This window comes from Mercurialis annua, linkage group LG5 (genome assembly GCF_937616625.2).
Source record: "Mercurialis annua linkage group LG5, ddMerAnnu1.2, whole genome shotgun sequence".
NCBI lineage: Eukaryota > Viridiplantae > Streptophyta > Magnoliopsida > Malpighiales > Euphorbiaceae > Mercurialis > Mercurialis annua.
Window position 1 is genome coordinate 16,982,256 of NC_065574.1, and position 14,879 is coordinate 16,997,134.

Here is a 14,879-nt window from a genome sequence, read left to right on the forward strand (position 1 = left end):
TTTATATAAGAGTGGTAAAATTACATTAATGGTGTTAGAATTTTTCTAATTCTACTTTTTAGTGTATGAACTTTAATTTCTTTTATATTAGTATTTTAACTTTTTAAATTATATCAAACATCTCCTTTTTCGCTATTTTACGGTCACATGTATGCTTAAAATATAAAATGAGTCTCATATTTGTTTAACCAATGAGATAGAGTTCAAGTTGCATAAGTCTAAAAGCATCTACAATGGTCAGATTGTTTTTGAGTCTCATAAGATGCCACTTCAGCTTTTCATTAAACTTAATTTTATTATACAATATTCCACAATGACTAGACTTTAAAGAGCAAACTGATAAGAGACCCACTCTAATTATATACTACTTTCTTTATTAAAAATATAATTTCTACTCATAATTTTTTTAATTATGTACAAATAATTACGTATGGATTAAATTATTTATTAAAAATACGTTGTAAATTATTAAAAATAATACACCAAAAATATTAAATAATATTTTTTAAAAATAATAATATATTATAATAATAAATAAAGCAATTGACAATTAATGATAAAAAACATATTAATAGAAAAAAAATACACAAATCATTAACTGTTTTATTAAAACTAATACATAAAATACTTCAAAAAACATAAAATACTTCAAATAAAAACACTAATTTAAAATAAAATTACTACAGATTTTCATTGTCTCTGAAATGTTGCCAAATATGTTCGACCAAGTTCGATTTGAGACGATAGTGTACTTCGCGATCGCGTACTTCCGCATCCCTCTGAAGATACTGTTGAAAGTCTTGGATAGATTCTTGGCTTACGGGTATCGGTGGTGCTACTTCGTCGTCATTCCAATTCTCATTGCATCTCCTTCACCCTCCACAATCATATTATGCAATATAATGCATCTATACATTATATCTTTCAACTTGTCTTTATGCCAAAAACAGACAGGACCACGTACTATTGCCCATCGAGATTGGAGTACACCAAAAGCTCTCTCAACATCCTTTCTTGCAAACTCTTGCAGTTGTTTGAATCTAATCCTTTTTTAGTCTTCCGGATATGCAAAACTTTTAACAAATATTGCCCATTCCAGATAGATTCCATCATCCATATAATACGCTTTTGAATATTGTGTTCCATTTACTGTGAAATAAACCTCTGGAGCATATCCTTTCAAAACATCATTAAATAATGGATATTGATTGAGCATGTTGATGTCATTATTAGATCATGCAACACCAAAAAATGCATGCCATATCCAGATCTACTGATGCAACTGCTTCCAGCATAATTGTTAAAAATCCTTGATCACCTAGAGTAAACTGGCCTTTCCATGCAACTGGGCAATTTTTCCTATTTCCAGTAAATACAATCAACACTCCCAAGCATCCTAGGAAAGTCTTGGCGCTCAGAATGCAAATGCAATAAGCGTTCAACATCCTCGGCATTAGGCTTTCTCAAATATTTGGATGAGAAAATCGCTATCATGCACATACAAAAATTGAATAAACATTCGATTGCAGTGGTTTCAGCAATCCCTATGTACTCATCTTAACTATCAGCTGGAGCACCATAAGCTAATTGACGAATAGCAACAGTGCATTTTTAAAGCGGAGAAAGTTCGCTTTTGCCCGTTGCATCAACCCTCATTTGGAAGTACTCTGAATGATTTTGAAGAGATTCAACTATACGAAGGAATAACTCTTTTCGCATTCGAAATCTTCGATGGAATATATTTGCCGGGTAAACTGGATTACCGGCAAAATAATCATTGAACAGTCGATCATGTCCATTTACATGTTCTCGATTATAATACATTCGACTCCGCCTAAGGCTTTCGGATGCCTCACTTTGTTGTTGATCCCATTCTTGCAACATTTTAAACATTTCTTCATCAATATTATCCATCATTTCGTCTTCCTAAAGCTTTGGTATTTGTTCTAGATCATAAGGATCCATTTTGTAGGCTATGATTTTGAAATTTAAGAATATGTCTGAAAAATATGGTGTGGTGGATGATTATGGGAAACATCTCATTTGTATGGTTGTATATATATTCTTTAAACGGCTACTTTTACAACGACCTACTTTTAGAACGGCTACTTTTGCAACGGCTACTTTTAAAACGGCTACTTTACAATGGCTACCTTTACATAAAGTTAAAGTTACATAAAAATAAAATTTCATGATATTAAAATTACAAAAACTTGAAATTACATAAAGTTAAAATTATATTAAAATAAAATTCCATAATATTAAAATTAAAGAAACTTGAAATTACATAAAATTAAAATTAAAGAAACTTGAAATTATATGAAATTAAAATTTAAGAAACTTAAAATTACATAAAAATAAAATTATATAAAGTTAAAGTTACATAAAAATAAAATTACATAAAGTTAAAGTTAAAGTTACATGAAAATATAAATTATAGCTATCATGGTTTATATTTAGCTTTAATAGCATCCACAATCATATAATCATTTTCAAGTTGATCCAGATTCATGTTACTCGTATCCATGGTTAGTATATGATGTTCATGAACCCTTGCTAACTCTTGCATGACCGCTATTTTGTCTTGTTAAGCTTTATTGTATTTCTCCATCATTTTTGGTTAGTTTCTTTGTTTTGTTTGCTCGTTTCCTTATCCTTTTGTTTACCCCTTGCCTTTGCCGCCTTTAACACCTTTGCCGTCTTTTGACCAATCAGACGAATTTCAATCTCACCATCATCAATGTCGATATTTATATCCGGATTTGATGAAGATGAGTATGCGCCGGATTCATCAAGTCTTGTCTTCTTGGAAGCATGAAGAGGGTACTTTGCTTTTCATTTTGGATCATCTTTCAACATAACCCACACATGTTCAAGAACAAAATATTTTTTACGAATTCGAAAATAAAGCTCGCGGGCACGTTGCTTTAGTTGATCATTGCTCCATCCGCTATGATGTTCCGCCGCAAATTTGTTGTAATATTGGTGTGAATTCATTCACCATCAGAATCATTCAATACCAATGTTTCTTAAATAAATTACTTGCTCTTGATGGTCTTGATTTTCGATTGTTGTTGAAGTACTCGGTGATCCTTTTCAAAAATTGCTTGCTATTTTGGGCATTTCGGGTAATGCTATTTGTTGAAATTGTACGCCAAGCACTTAGAAGAAGTCAGTCATCCTCGTTGTTCCACGGAACACGCTTTTCTTGTTCAACAGAATCATTCGTGAGATCAATATTTTCAAACCCTTGTTGAGTAGAATATGGCATAAATTGTGAATCAGAAGAAGATTTTTTCGGTGTTTCTTGATTGGTACTGGAGGCGCCATCAAAATCTTTTATTTCTTCACTCGGTGGTGTTGAAATTTCAAATCTCATGCCCTGATTATAGTATTGATTTGCTATAGCCAGATTGAAATAATTTGAGTTCGGAAATACTGGAAATGGGCATGAAAAATTTGGTGGATTTTGAATATTTGGTGGAGAATTAGAATTGGGCATTTGTGGTGGATATCCAAAATTTGACATATTTGGATTAGAAAAAAGAAACGGAAAATGAGACAACTTTTGAAAATTAATTTGATTTAAGTTTTGAGGGGGTGAATAATTTTTTAAGTTTGGAGGATTGGAAATATTTTTAGAATAATTATCACCCATACTAAATGAAAATTATTTTTTAAGATATAAAAAAAAATATGATTTTTTTTATAGAGAGTAATGATTCAAAATTTTAGTGTAGAGTGAAATTGAACAAATAAAATAACCAATTACATATTTATAGTAAAAATTAAAAAAAAAACAGATTGAATAACGATAATATTACCCTTGCTCAAAATTCAATTCTGCTCTTAATTAATAAGAACTGCACCTTTTTAATTTTTTTTTTAAAATAAGTGTGCCCACCATTGAGCGGTTGGTGAACAATGATCATTGAGCACTTTCCTAATGCTCACAATGGGAAGTGCTCAATGTTGAGCGTTTAATAACCCTAGAGCATCCACCACTGTGGATGCTCTAAGAGAAGAGGAGCCCTTTAAAAAGAAAGGATATAAAGTTTAAGTTGGAGATTACGTTTTCCTCTAAATATCACCCATGAACGGTGTAGTTTGTTTTGGAAAGAAAGGAAAGCTATTTGCAATGTATATTGGTCCATACCAGATCGTGGAACGTATCGAAAGAGTTGCTTACAAGCTGGAAATACCACTAGACATGTCATATGTTCATCTTGTATTTCATATTTCCATGCTTCAAATATATATATCGGATATGTCTCATGTGATTCAACCACATACAATGGAGGTGAATAAGGAATTGACATACGAAGAGGAACCAGTAGAGATCGTCGATACGCAAGTGCGAAAGCTACGAACTAAAGAGATTCTGATGGTGAAAGTTCTTTGGAGAAATCATTTTGTTGAAGAATGTACGTAGGAAACGGAAGAAAGTATGCGATCGAGATACCCATATCTGTTTAATCCAGATACGTGGCTAAATTTTAAATTCGAGGACGAATTTATTATAAGGAGGTGTGAATGTAATAATGCATAATTTTTTTAAGGAATTAGATCTTTCCACGAATCCTAAATTAAGAAATTTAGGTCAAGTAGGCCGGAAATTAAAATTGAGTTAAGAAGTATAGTTGGAATAAATTGATTAAGTTGGTCGTGAAATAATAATTTTAATTGGAAAATTATTATTCGCTAGAGCGGACATTAGAGGGACTAGGAAAAAATTAAGAAAATTTAAAATAAAATAAAATATAAATCCCGAGCTAATTATTTTTATGACATCGTCCGTGAAATATTATTAAAAATTTATCGTAAAACTTTCGTTGGATGCCAAGATCGTTTTAAAATTGGACGCGACATTAATTAAAAAAATTGGCTTAAAGTACAAATTACGCTACTTGAACTTAGTTCTAAATTAACCCACTATATAAACACCTATCATCACCTTCATCTCTTCATTAAACTTAAGAAACAACATCGCAAACCTTCATTTCCTCTCTAGAAGCCGAATCCTACCCCCATCTCACAACCTCACCATTTCTCAACCAAACTCAACAATTTTGGTGGCAATCAATCACAAATTCAAAGGTTATAAAGGTAAGCTCATAAATTTATGGTTCTGTTGGTTAATTTTGGTGAGTTTGATGTTAGAAAAAGCTAGCGTTTTGGTAAGTTTGGTGATATTGTGTGTGTGTTTGATGATGGTTAGTTTGAGAGTTTCATTGTTGCAAATTATGGCGATTAAATGGACAACCCACTGCCGAGGTCTCAAGAGCATGTCGAAGTGCAACCCGACGGCTAAAATCTGCTCCATTAAGCAGAAAATTCTGCTCACCATGGGCAGAATTCTGCCGTGAGCAGAATCCAGCTCCGCTCTACGAGGAGAGCTGGGCAGTCCTTTAGGGGGCTCGATCGCAGCCCTCAGCCGACGAGGGGAGCGTAATTTCAACGCTAAAGCAGCCCCTATTTGTGTGATTTTTAGTTTGTATTAATAAGCGTTAGTTCAACGATTTTGCGACAATTGGTTGTGAAGGTTTAAGTTGATGTTTAAGGTATTTTGAGAGATAGGTTTTGAGAAAAGTGTATAAAAGATATATTTTTAAGGTTAATATAAAGTTAATCATTTGATAATAAAATTGGCGTTAAAGTGTAATGTGAAAGATTGAATAAATCTAGTCGTTTAATGGTTTCAACTGAAGTTTAGAGCTACGGTAAAACAAAACCATTTTGGTAAAATTGATTCGTTTGCGATTTTATTTATGCGTTAGGATAAGTTGAACATTGTATAATGTTGGTTAGGCGAGGTGCCGAGATAGAGATCAGATTGCCTTGGTCATTTTTGACGGTTGTCGATATTCAAAAGTTGACTAACACAGTTTCAAGTTGTTAGAATTCTATGAACTTCAACTTAATAAAATATGGACTTAGGATCGTATTGCTTTGAGGTTAGAATTTGAACGTGAAATTCAATGAGATTTAGTAAGGTTACTAATAAAACCTTAAAAGTAATTTCGAGATAGTTTTCTGTCGAGGTTAGACGCGATTAATATAAGGAGATACGTTTGTTTTTATCTCGAGTCTAAATGTCTATCGAGTTAGACTCTTACTTGAATATAATTTATTTCTTATTTAGATCCGGCAAGGCAAGCGACTACCGGACAAGGAGCTCCCTGAGCTTAACGAAAGTTGATCAATCGAAGTTTTTAGATATAGCAAGTGGTGAGTTTATATGTGTTTACATTTGACATATTAAAAGTGCATCATTTACAAATGCAAACTGTTTTATACGAACTGAATAACATTGTTTGTTATCGAAATTTTTTGTATAAAATGCATACATCATTTTTTTGAAACCAGTATAGATCTGATGAAACAAGCTTTTCTATTGGGCGGCAATGGGAACTGTGTGATCACCAATTAAGTTCAGCAATATGCGGTACTTCGCCTGTTCAAAAATTTTGAAGATATTTTCCTCGCGCGGTTGTTAGATATGAGGTTAAATCGCTTGAATTATCTCGGGACATATATCTAAGAGTTATCTAGGTTGAATTATCCCGGGACTCATCTCGATCGTTGGATATGAGAGATAGTACGATTTATCTCAAAGGAAATATCCCGGGACTGTACTATATGGTATCGGTTAACTCGGTTGAATTATCTCGGGACCGAACCATTTGGAATAAGTTACTCCATTTGCTTACAAGTTCAGTTCGGTTTGGATCTATCACGATACAACTTGAGGACTAGGGTTTCAATCAGAGACTTATATTTGGATGCATACGCATGAATGTATTATATAATTGTTTTGCTTTATAAAGTACTCACTTGTAAACTTATGAACTCACTCAGTGTCGACTGACCACCCATAGTGTTTCTTTTCAAGTAAAAGTATTTTGATGTGACAGACTTATATCCTTGTTCAAACGTCTGTATTTTAAAAGTATGTACAAAAGAAGATGTCAATCGATAGTGCTATAGTAAAGTCAAGTCCTAGTTGTATATATGACATTGTCAAACAGTGTTAAATGTTTTTCCTACACTCTGATATGTATGTAAAGTTTTAAACTGCGCTTTAAACCGTTTGTTTTGATTTGGAATCGGGGCTATGCTTGATATGTAATATGCATGGTAAAACCCTAGTTCTCATATATCGTTTTCAGATAATATTTGATGTTTGTAATCGCTTAAAGCTTTTCATAAAACATTTTATGAATAATCGTATGTTTGAATAGATCGCAAAAAGTTTTTAATGATTGTTAGGCTATTAATCAGCTATGGCACTCCAACTTAGTGCCCCCTATCACCAAACCCCCTGAACTTCAAAATCAACCGCTAAACCCCCTAAATTTTATTTAATAATCAACTAAACCCCTTTTGGAAAAAAACCGCCTCAAGCTCATTTTTTCAAAAATACCTAAATTACCCTTAAAGGCAAAAGGAAAAACCAAACCAACCCAATCTAACCAAATCTAAAGTCACCCACCCGATTAAATCAAACATAATTCATCCATCCAATCAAATCAGAGCTAAATTTCCAATCCACCCAATTAAATCACATCCAACCTAAAACAAATACCTGCCGCCGCCGATTTTTCCAGCATCACCGGAAAAAAATCGTCAAAAAAAAATTAATTTTTTTTCTAAAATCGGATCGAACCGGAGAACAAACCCACGCTGGTAGGTCTGTTCTGAGAAGAATAGATCCACCGGAGTGGGTCTGTTCAAAGAAGAACAGACTCACGCTGGCGGCATAGATCAGACCCACCGGCGTGGGTAAGGGTGAGCAACGATCGGTTCGATCATCGAACCGCCCAAAAATTCAAAACCGTTCGGTTTTTTAATAATTTCAGTCATCGAACCGTATTAACCAAACTATATCAAAACTGTATTAACCAAACCGAAATATTTCGGTTCCGTTCGGTTCGGTTCGGTCGAAAACCGTAATATTTTTTGTATGATTTTTAGAAAGTAAAAAATAAAAAATAAAAAGAAAATGGAGAAATTTAATCTAGAGAGTTCATGTGCTTTAAATTAAATCTATATTTATCGTTTTTTATTCTAAAAATATAAAAATAAACAAGTTAAATATATAAATGTGTGTGTATGAAAGTTTAAAACAATGTAGTTTTTAAATACGGTCAGTTCGGTTATTTTTACGGTAATTTTTTTTATGTAAGAACCGTAAACCGAATAGTTAAAATTTTAAAAATTCGGACCGTAACGGAACCATATTTTAAAATTATATTTCGGTTTGATTAATTCGGTTCGGTTCAATTTGGTTATTTGATTTTAACCGTTTAATGCTCACCCCTAGACGTGGGTCTGTTTAAAAGAGCAGACTGAACAGACCCACGTCGGTGGGTTTGTTCTCACCTTTAAAAAAAATTAATTAATTAAATTTTTAATATTAAAAAATATTATTTATTTAATTTTTTAAAAATTAAAGAATATTATTTATTTAATTTTTAAATGATTTTAAGTTTGGTTTTTATGTTTAATTTGGTTGGGTTTTTAGTTGGGTGGATGATTTTAGGTTTGATTAAATTGAGGTTATTTGTTTTGTTTGTGTTTTCTTATAGATTTGAAGTGTATTTTTGTCAATTTATGCCAAAAGGAGTTTAGTTGATCATTAGGTAAATTTTAAGGGGTTTAGCGGCCGAATTTAAAGTTTAGAGGGCCCTTTGGTGATAAGGGGCCTTAAGTTGGAATGTCATAACTGATTAATAGCTTGATTTTCAGGCTTGTTGCGGGTTTCAGAGCTATCACTCCCATTTTCTAGCGCCGGTTGCGGCTCGAGATTTCGGGTCGTGACAGTACCCTACTATATATTGATGTCACGACCCAATCTCAGGGCCGAGACCGGCGCTAGGGAATGGGAGTGGTTGTTCCGAAACCCGTAGCAAGCCTAAAAACGTAAAATAATTTTTCTCGAAACATATACGTCATGCATGACATACATAAACACGTGTCATGCAGAAACACACATGCCAGGCATACATATCCTCTGGCAGTCACAATATAAATAACGCAGCAAGCGTAAAACGCTTAAAACTTTAAAACGTTAAAGTTATATTTACAGAAAACTATACATACAAGCTGACTTACAAAACACTTATCTACTGCAGCTCTAAGAGTACAGTACTGTTTCTTTACATACTCAAAAATACAGACTTCTGAAAGTAGGATAGAAGTCCGTTGCTTCAAAGCGTCTTTATCTTGAAAGGAAATCTGTGAGGGGTCAGTATATTGGGATATACTGAGTGAGTTCATACATTTACCAATAAGTATTCAAATAAAATCATAAACGATACTTAATCGTATGCAGCCAAGTACAGGATCCGAATGAAACCTTAATCCTCAAACATACTAATAATCAATCGAGCAACCCAATCATAAATATCAATTGCGAGTCCAACTCGCTGGTGGCCCAGCCACTAGATACGGGGACTCCAGACTACACCGTAGCCGAGTGCTCTCTCGTATCAAAATCATAAACCCAATCGTAAATTTCATATTCATCATCAGCTCCCAGCTGAGTCATATCAAAACTGGTGATCACACAGTCCTATTGTCGCCCAATAGGTAGCACGTTCCATCGGATCAATACTGGTTTCAAATCAAGCATATGCAATTCATAAAAAGAATTCGCATCGCAATCATGCAAAACAACATAAAGCAATATAAAATATTTGCTTAAATAAATACTTTAAAAGCAAATCGTATAAACTCACTGAAAACGCTTATCCAAAAATACGTCGGGGCTTAGAAACGTCTACCTTCCCGAACTACTGGTCCAGCTGCCTCTTGCCTCGCCGGATCTAAAACAATTTTTAAAACATTTGACTTGTATTAGAATCCTATTCTAAGATTGACTCTAGACTCGAGACTCGACACGTTTTACTTCCGTTAATCGTCGTGCTTCTCACGTATACTCCGATAACGGTATCAAACTCGTTTACGGATAATAAATCACTTCTAACTCAATTCCCGTTTAACCTCATTAGGTTAACTATTCACATTAGTCGATTAACTACTATTCGATTTCCGATTCAATACGCGAATTCAATTAATTCAATCGAGGTACGAAGAATCGGGGTGCGAGAATCGGAGGGTGCATGTTCGTGTATGGGGGTACACACGTTCGTGTACCTTGGTACACGTTCGTGCACCATTGATGGTACACGTTCGTGTACCACAAGTGCACGATCGTGCACTGTCGTGCACGATCCCCCGGAATCGATTTCCGGGGTTTCCGACCTGCTATATACTTAAAAACGCTCCAAACTCAACCAAAACGCGTATTCTAAGCTCAAAACGCTGTATATCAATCCTATACTCGATAAAACGATAAAATCGTTTCGTGGCCTAAAACTTTGAATCGATATAACTCAAAATATATTCGTTTAAACGATAAAACGTCAAGCTTACCGTGATTACCCGTCGAAATACGATCGTTTGGAGTTATAGAACGTCGAAAACGGACGAGAAACGAGATCGTGCGAAGGAAACGTAAATGGACGATGGAAGGAACGAAAGAGATGAAGATCAGCTTCTGGATCTTTCATCCTTAAGGTTATATATATGTATAATTGGCTAATTTGCACTTTGATCCTTGAAACTTTTCAAAAGTTTCAATTTAATCCAAAACCTATTCAATTAATCTTTCTATTAATTTATATACGCATTATTTATATCCGAATAAATAATACTAACTCAAAATATATATTTCCATCGAAAATCCTCAAATTTCTATTTTCGGGGCTTAATTGGCTAATTTGCACTTTAGCCCCTAAACTTTTCAAAATTTATAATTTAGCCCCAAAATGTCTCCACATCCAAATTTTCAAAATTAACTCCTCAAATTCCGCTAATTGACTCATTAAATTTTTATCCTGAATTTTTGATATAATTAAATTAAATTCTCCTTAATTTAATTTATCGGAAATCACGACACGTGGCACGACTTAATTACCTTAAAATATTTTGGGGTATTACAATTGAAGTCTTATCACATTTTAGTTTAAAAATTTACAACACTCTCCCTTCTCTCTCTTTATTTCAAAATTCTCTCTTCTTTTCTTCTTCTTTTCCGTTTGATTTTCTATTCATTTCTTCCGGATGCTTTTCCGTTAGTCTCTTCTGGTTACTTTTTCGTTCGTCTCTTCCGTTCGCTTATCCGTTCGCACTTTCGTTCGTCTATTTCCGGTGGATTTCCCCTCTCTTCTTGTTGTTTTTCCGTTCGTCTTTTCCGTTCGCGATATGAATTTATCGACATCGTTTTCGTTCGTCTCTTCCGTTCGCGGTATGAATTTCTCGACATCGTTTTTAGACTTTTTATAAGTGTTTTAGGTTTCTTGCGATGATTTAAATATTTTGTAAATAAATTATTGTAGATCTATTATTTTTTTGTTTATAAAATTCTTATATTGTTCATATAATTATATCGTCTTATTTTTGTTCATAGATTTCGTCTTTTATATTGATACTGCTGATTTTGTAAACAACGAATGGCTTATGGTGTATTTATGTTATAATGTATTTATGGTGTATTAATAGTGCATTTCTGTTGTTTTTCTAGTTATCTATATTAATTGATGTATTTCTATAGTTTTTTTAGCATATATATGTTGTATTTGCAATATTTTTATAATATACATCATAAAAACACTATAAAAACACTAGAAATACACCATAAATACACTATTGTTACACTACAAAAGCACCATAGTTACACTATATATACACCATATTTACACTAAAAAAGCACAATAAAAACACTATAAATGCATCATAGTTACGCCACAAAACACGATAAAAAAATTAAAAAAAACACCAGAAAAAAAAATATAAAAAAGAAAATAAATCATTAAAAAGAGGAAAAAAGATATTTGTGAAATTAAAAAAAGAAGAAGATATTTTAATAAAAAAAAAGTTGTCAATATCTTGAAAACAATGTAAAGTCGTAAATAAAATAAAAAGTAGCGTATTTTAATAGGAGACCCTCTCTATAAATTATTATAGTTAAATTAAATAAATATATTTCTCATCCCAAAATGATAGGTACCCCATTATTAACTTTAACAATAAGTCAATAATTACCATACTGTCATCAACGAGTGTTTATGAATAAATTGAACCCACTGTCCTAGTAAAATGCGGCTCAATATTTATATAATTTGATTTATGGCTTGCTGGTAAATTTCACCTAATTACACCGTTTAATTTGATTTATAGCTTGTTTGTAAATTTCACACACACATATAATATATATATTTATATCTATACTATATATAAAAGTACGGATGGGGGGAAGGATAGGCAAATTTACTGAATAATCTTTTTCAGTTTACTACTAAATAAAAGTTTTATAATCATTAATTAATTAGTTATTTAATTAATCACTATTGTAATTAAAGTCCTAACTAGAATAAATAGCTAAATTATTTCCAATTTAATTTTTAGTATGTAAAAAATAACTAAATTGTCTCCAAATTAGTAGGAATACATATCTTTTAGTTTGATTGAACTATAAAATTAAAATACTGAATTTGATCAATATATTATTTTTTAAATTTCTATCTTATTATTTTTAAAAATATTATTAATAAAATTAAATTAATTATTTAATTATGGTTATTATGGGGATATGCAAATTTACTTAATAATCTTTTCCAGTTTACTACTAAATAAAGGTTTTATAGTCATTAACTAATTAGTTATTTAATTAATCACTATTTTAATTAAAGTCCTAATTAGAATAGGTAGCTAAATTATCTCCAATTTAGTTTTTAGTATGTAAAAAATAACTAAATTGTCTCCAAATTAGTAGGAATACCTATCTTTTAGTTTGATTGAACTACAAAATTATAATAATGTATTTGGTCAATACAATATTATTTAAATTTCTATTTTATTAAGTTTAAAGATATTATTATTAAAATTAAGTTAATTATTTAATTATGGTTATTATAAAACCAAAAGAAGAATAAATCCAGTATGGAAAAAAATTTAATAACTGAATATATTATATTTACTTTTACAAAAATTCTTAACTAATTTAATATTAATTATATATAAAAATTTTATATAATTATAATAAATTTATTAATATGCTAAATGGTATTATTCTATTGATATATCTATACTATATATAAAAGCACGGATGGGGGGGGGGGGGACAGGCAAATTTACTGAATAATTCTTTTCAGTTTACTAATAAATAAAGGTTTTATAGTCATTAACTAATTAGTCATTTAATTAATCACTATTGTAATTAAAGTTCTAATTAGAATAGCTAGCTAAATTATCTCCAATTTAGTTTTTAGCATGTAAAAAATAACTAAATAGTCTCCAAATTAATAGGAATATCTATCTTTTAATTTGATTGAACTACAAAATTAAAATACTGTATTTGGTCAATATAATATTATTTAAATTTCTATCTTATTATTTTTGAAGATATTATTAATAAAATTAAATTAATTATGGCTATTATGGTTATTATAAAACCAAAAGAAGAATAAATTCAATATGGAAACAATTTAATAACCGAATATATTATATTTATTTTTACAATTTTTTTTAACTAATTTAATATTAATTATAAATAAAAAAATTGATATAATTATAATAAATTTACTAATATGTTCATTGATGAGTTACGTTACGAGCCACGTGCATAGCACGTAATGCGAAACTAGTATATATAAAAGCACGGATGGGGGTAGGACATACATATTTATATTAATGTCATTTTTACTTTTACAAAATATAATTATTAATTAAAAGTTTTTAAAATAATTATTAAAATTAGAGTACTAACTAAAATTAACTATTATGTTAAGATAATTATTAAAGTTAGAATACCAACTAAAATAAACTACTATGTTAAAATAATTATTTAAAATACTAATTGAAATAGACTATTTTAAATATTTAATAATTATTTTCTAAATCATATGGAATTCTAAATAAATTAAACTACTTCCAATAGATTGCTATTTTAATTATTATTTGATATTTTCTATTTAAATTCTCTATAATTATAAAACTTGATTATCAATTAAAAATATTAAGAGATTATTTTCCAAATACCTATTTTTGACAAAGTATTTACACCATTTTAGCGTATCTTTCCCTTATTTCCTACATTACCTAATAAGCTAACTTATTTACCAAAAATACCCAATATATAAAGAAGTCTTATCTCATTTTAGGTTAAACTTTTACATAGCCACTCTTTTTTCTCTCTATTCTCTCTCTTCTCTCAAAGTTCTCTCTTTTTTTCTTCTTCTTTTTTGTTTGATTTTCAGTTTTCTCCTCCGGTCACTTTTCCATTCGTCTTTTTCGTTCGTTTTTCTGTTCGTTTTTCCGTTCGCGCTTCCGTTCGTCTACTTCCGATGAATTTTTCGTCATTTATGGTCGTTTTTTCGTTCGTCTTTTCCGTTCTCTCTGGTCCATTCGTTCTTCCGTTCGCGCTATGAATTTCTCAACTCGTTTTTAGATTTGTGTAATTTTTTGAAGTTTTTTGTAATGATTTAAATATTTTGTAAATAAATTATTGTAGATATATAATTTTTTGTTTATAAAATTGTTCTATTATTCATATAATTATTATTTTTTTCGCTTATTCATATATTTGTTTATTGCTGCTGATTTTATAAAGAACAAATTGATTTACGGTGCATTTGTAGTAATTTTATAATATATTCACGTTTTAGTGTATTTTGGTGTATTTCTGCCGTTTTTAGTATATTTATGGTGCATTTACAGTGTTTATGGTGTATTTGTAATGTTTATGGTGTATTTGCAGTGTTTATGATGTATTTGCAGTGTTTCATGGTGTAAACCAAAAGAAAAAACACTACAAG

General features: G+C 30.9%; 1 pseudogene; it reads right to left on the reverse strand.

The window, feature by feature from the left end:
* Positions 1 to 680: 680 nt before the first annotated feature.
* LOC126681601 (protein ALP1-like) lies at positions 681 to 1,917 on the reverse strand (annotated as a pseudogene).
* Between the last annotated feature and the right edge of the window lie 12,962 nt (positions 1,918 to 14,879).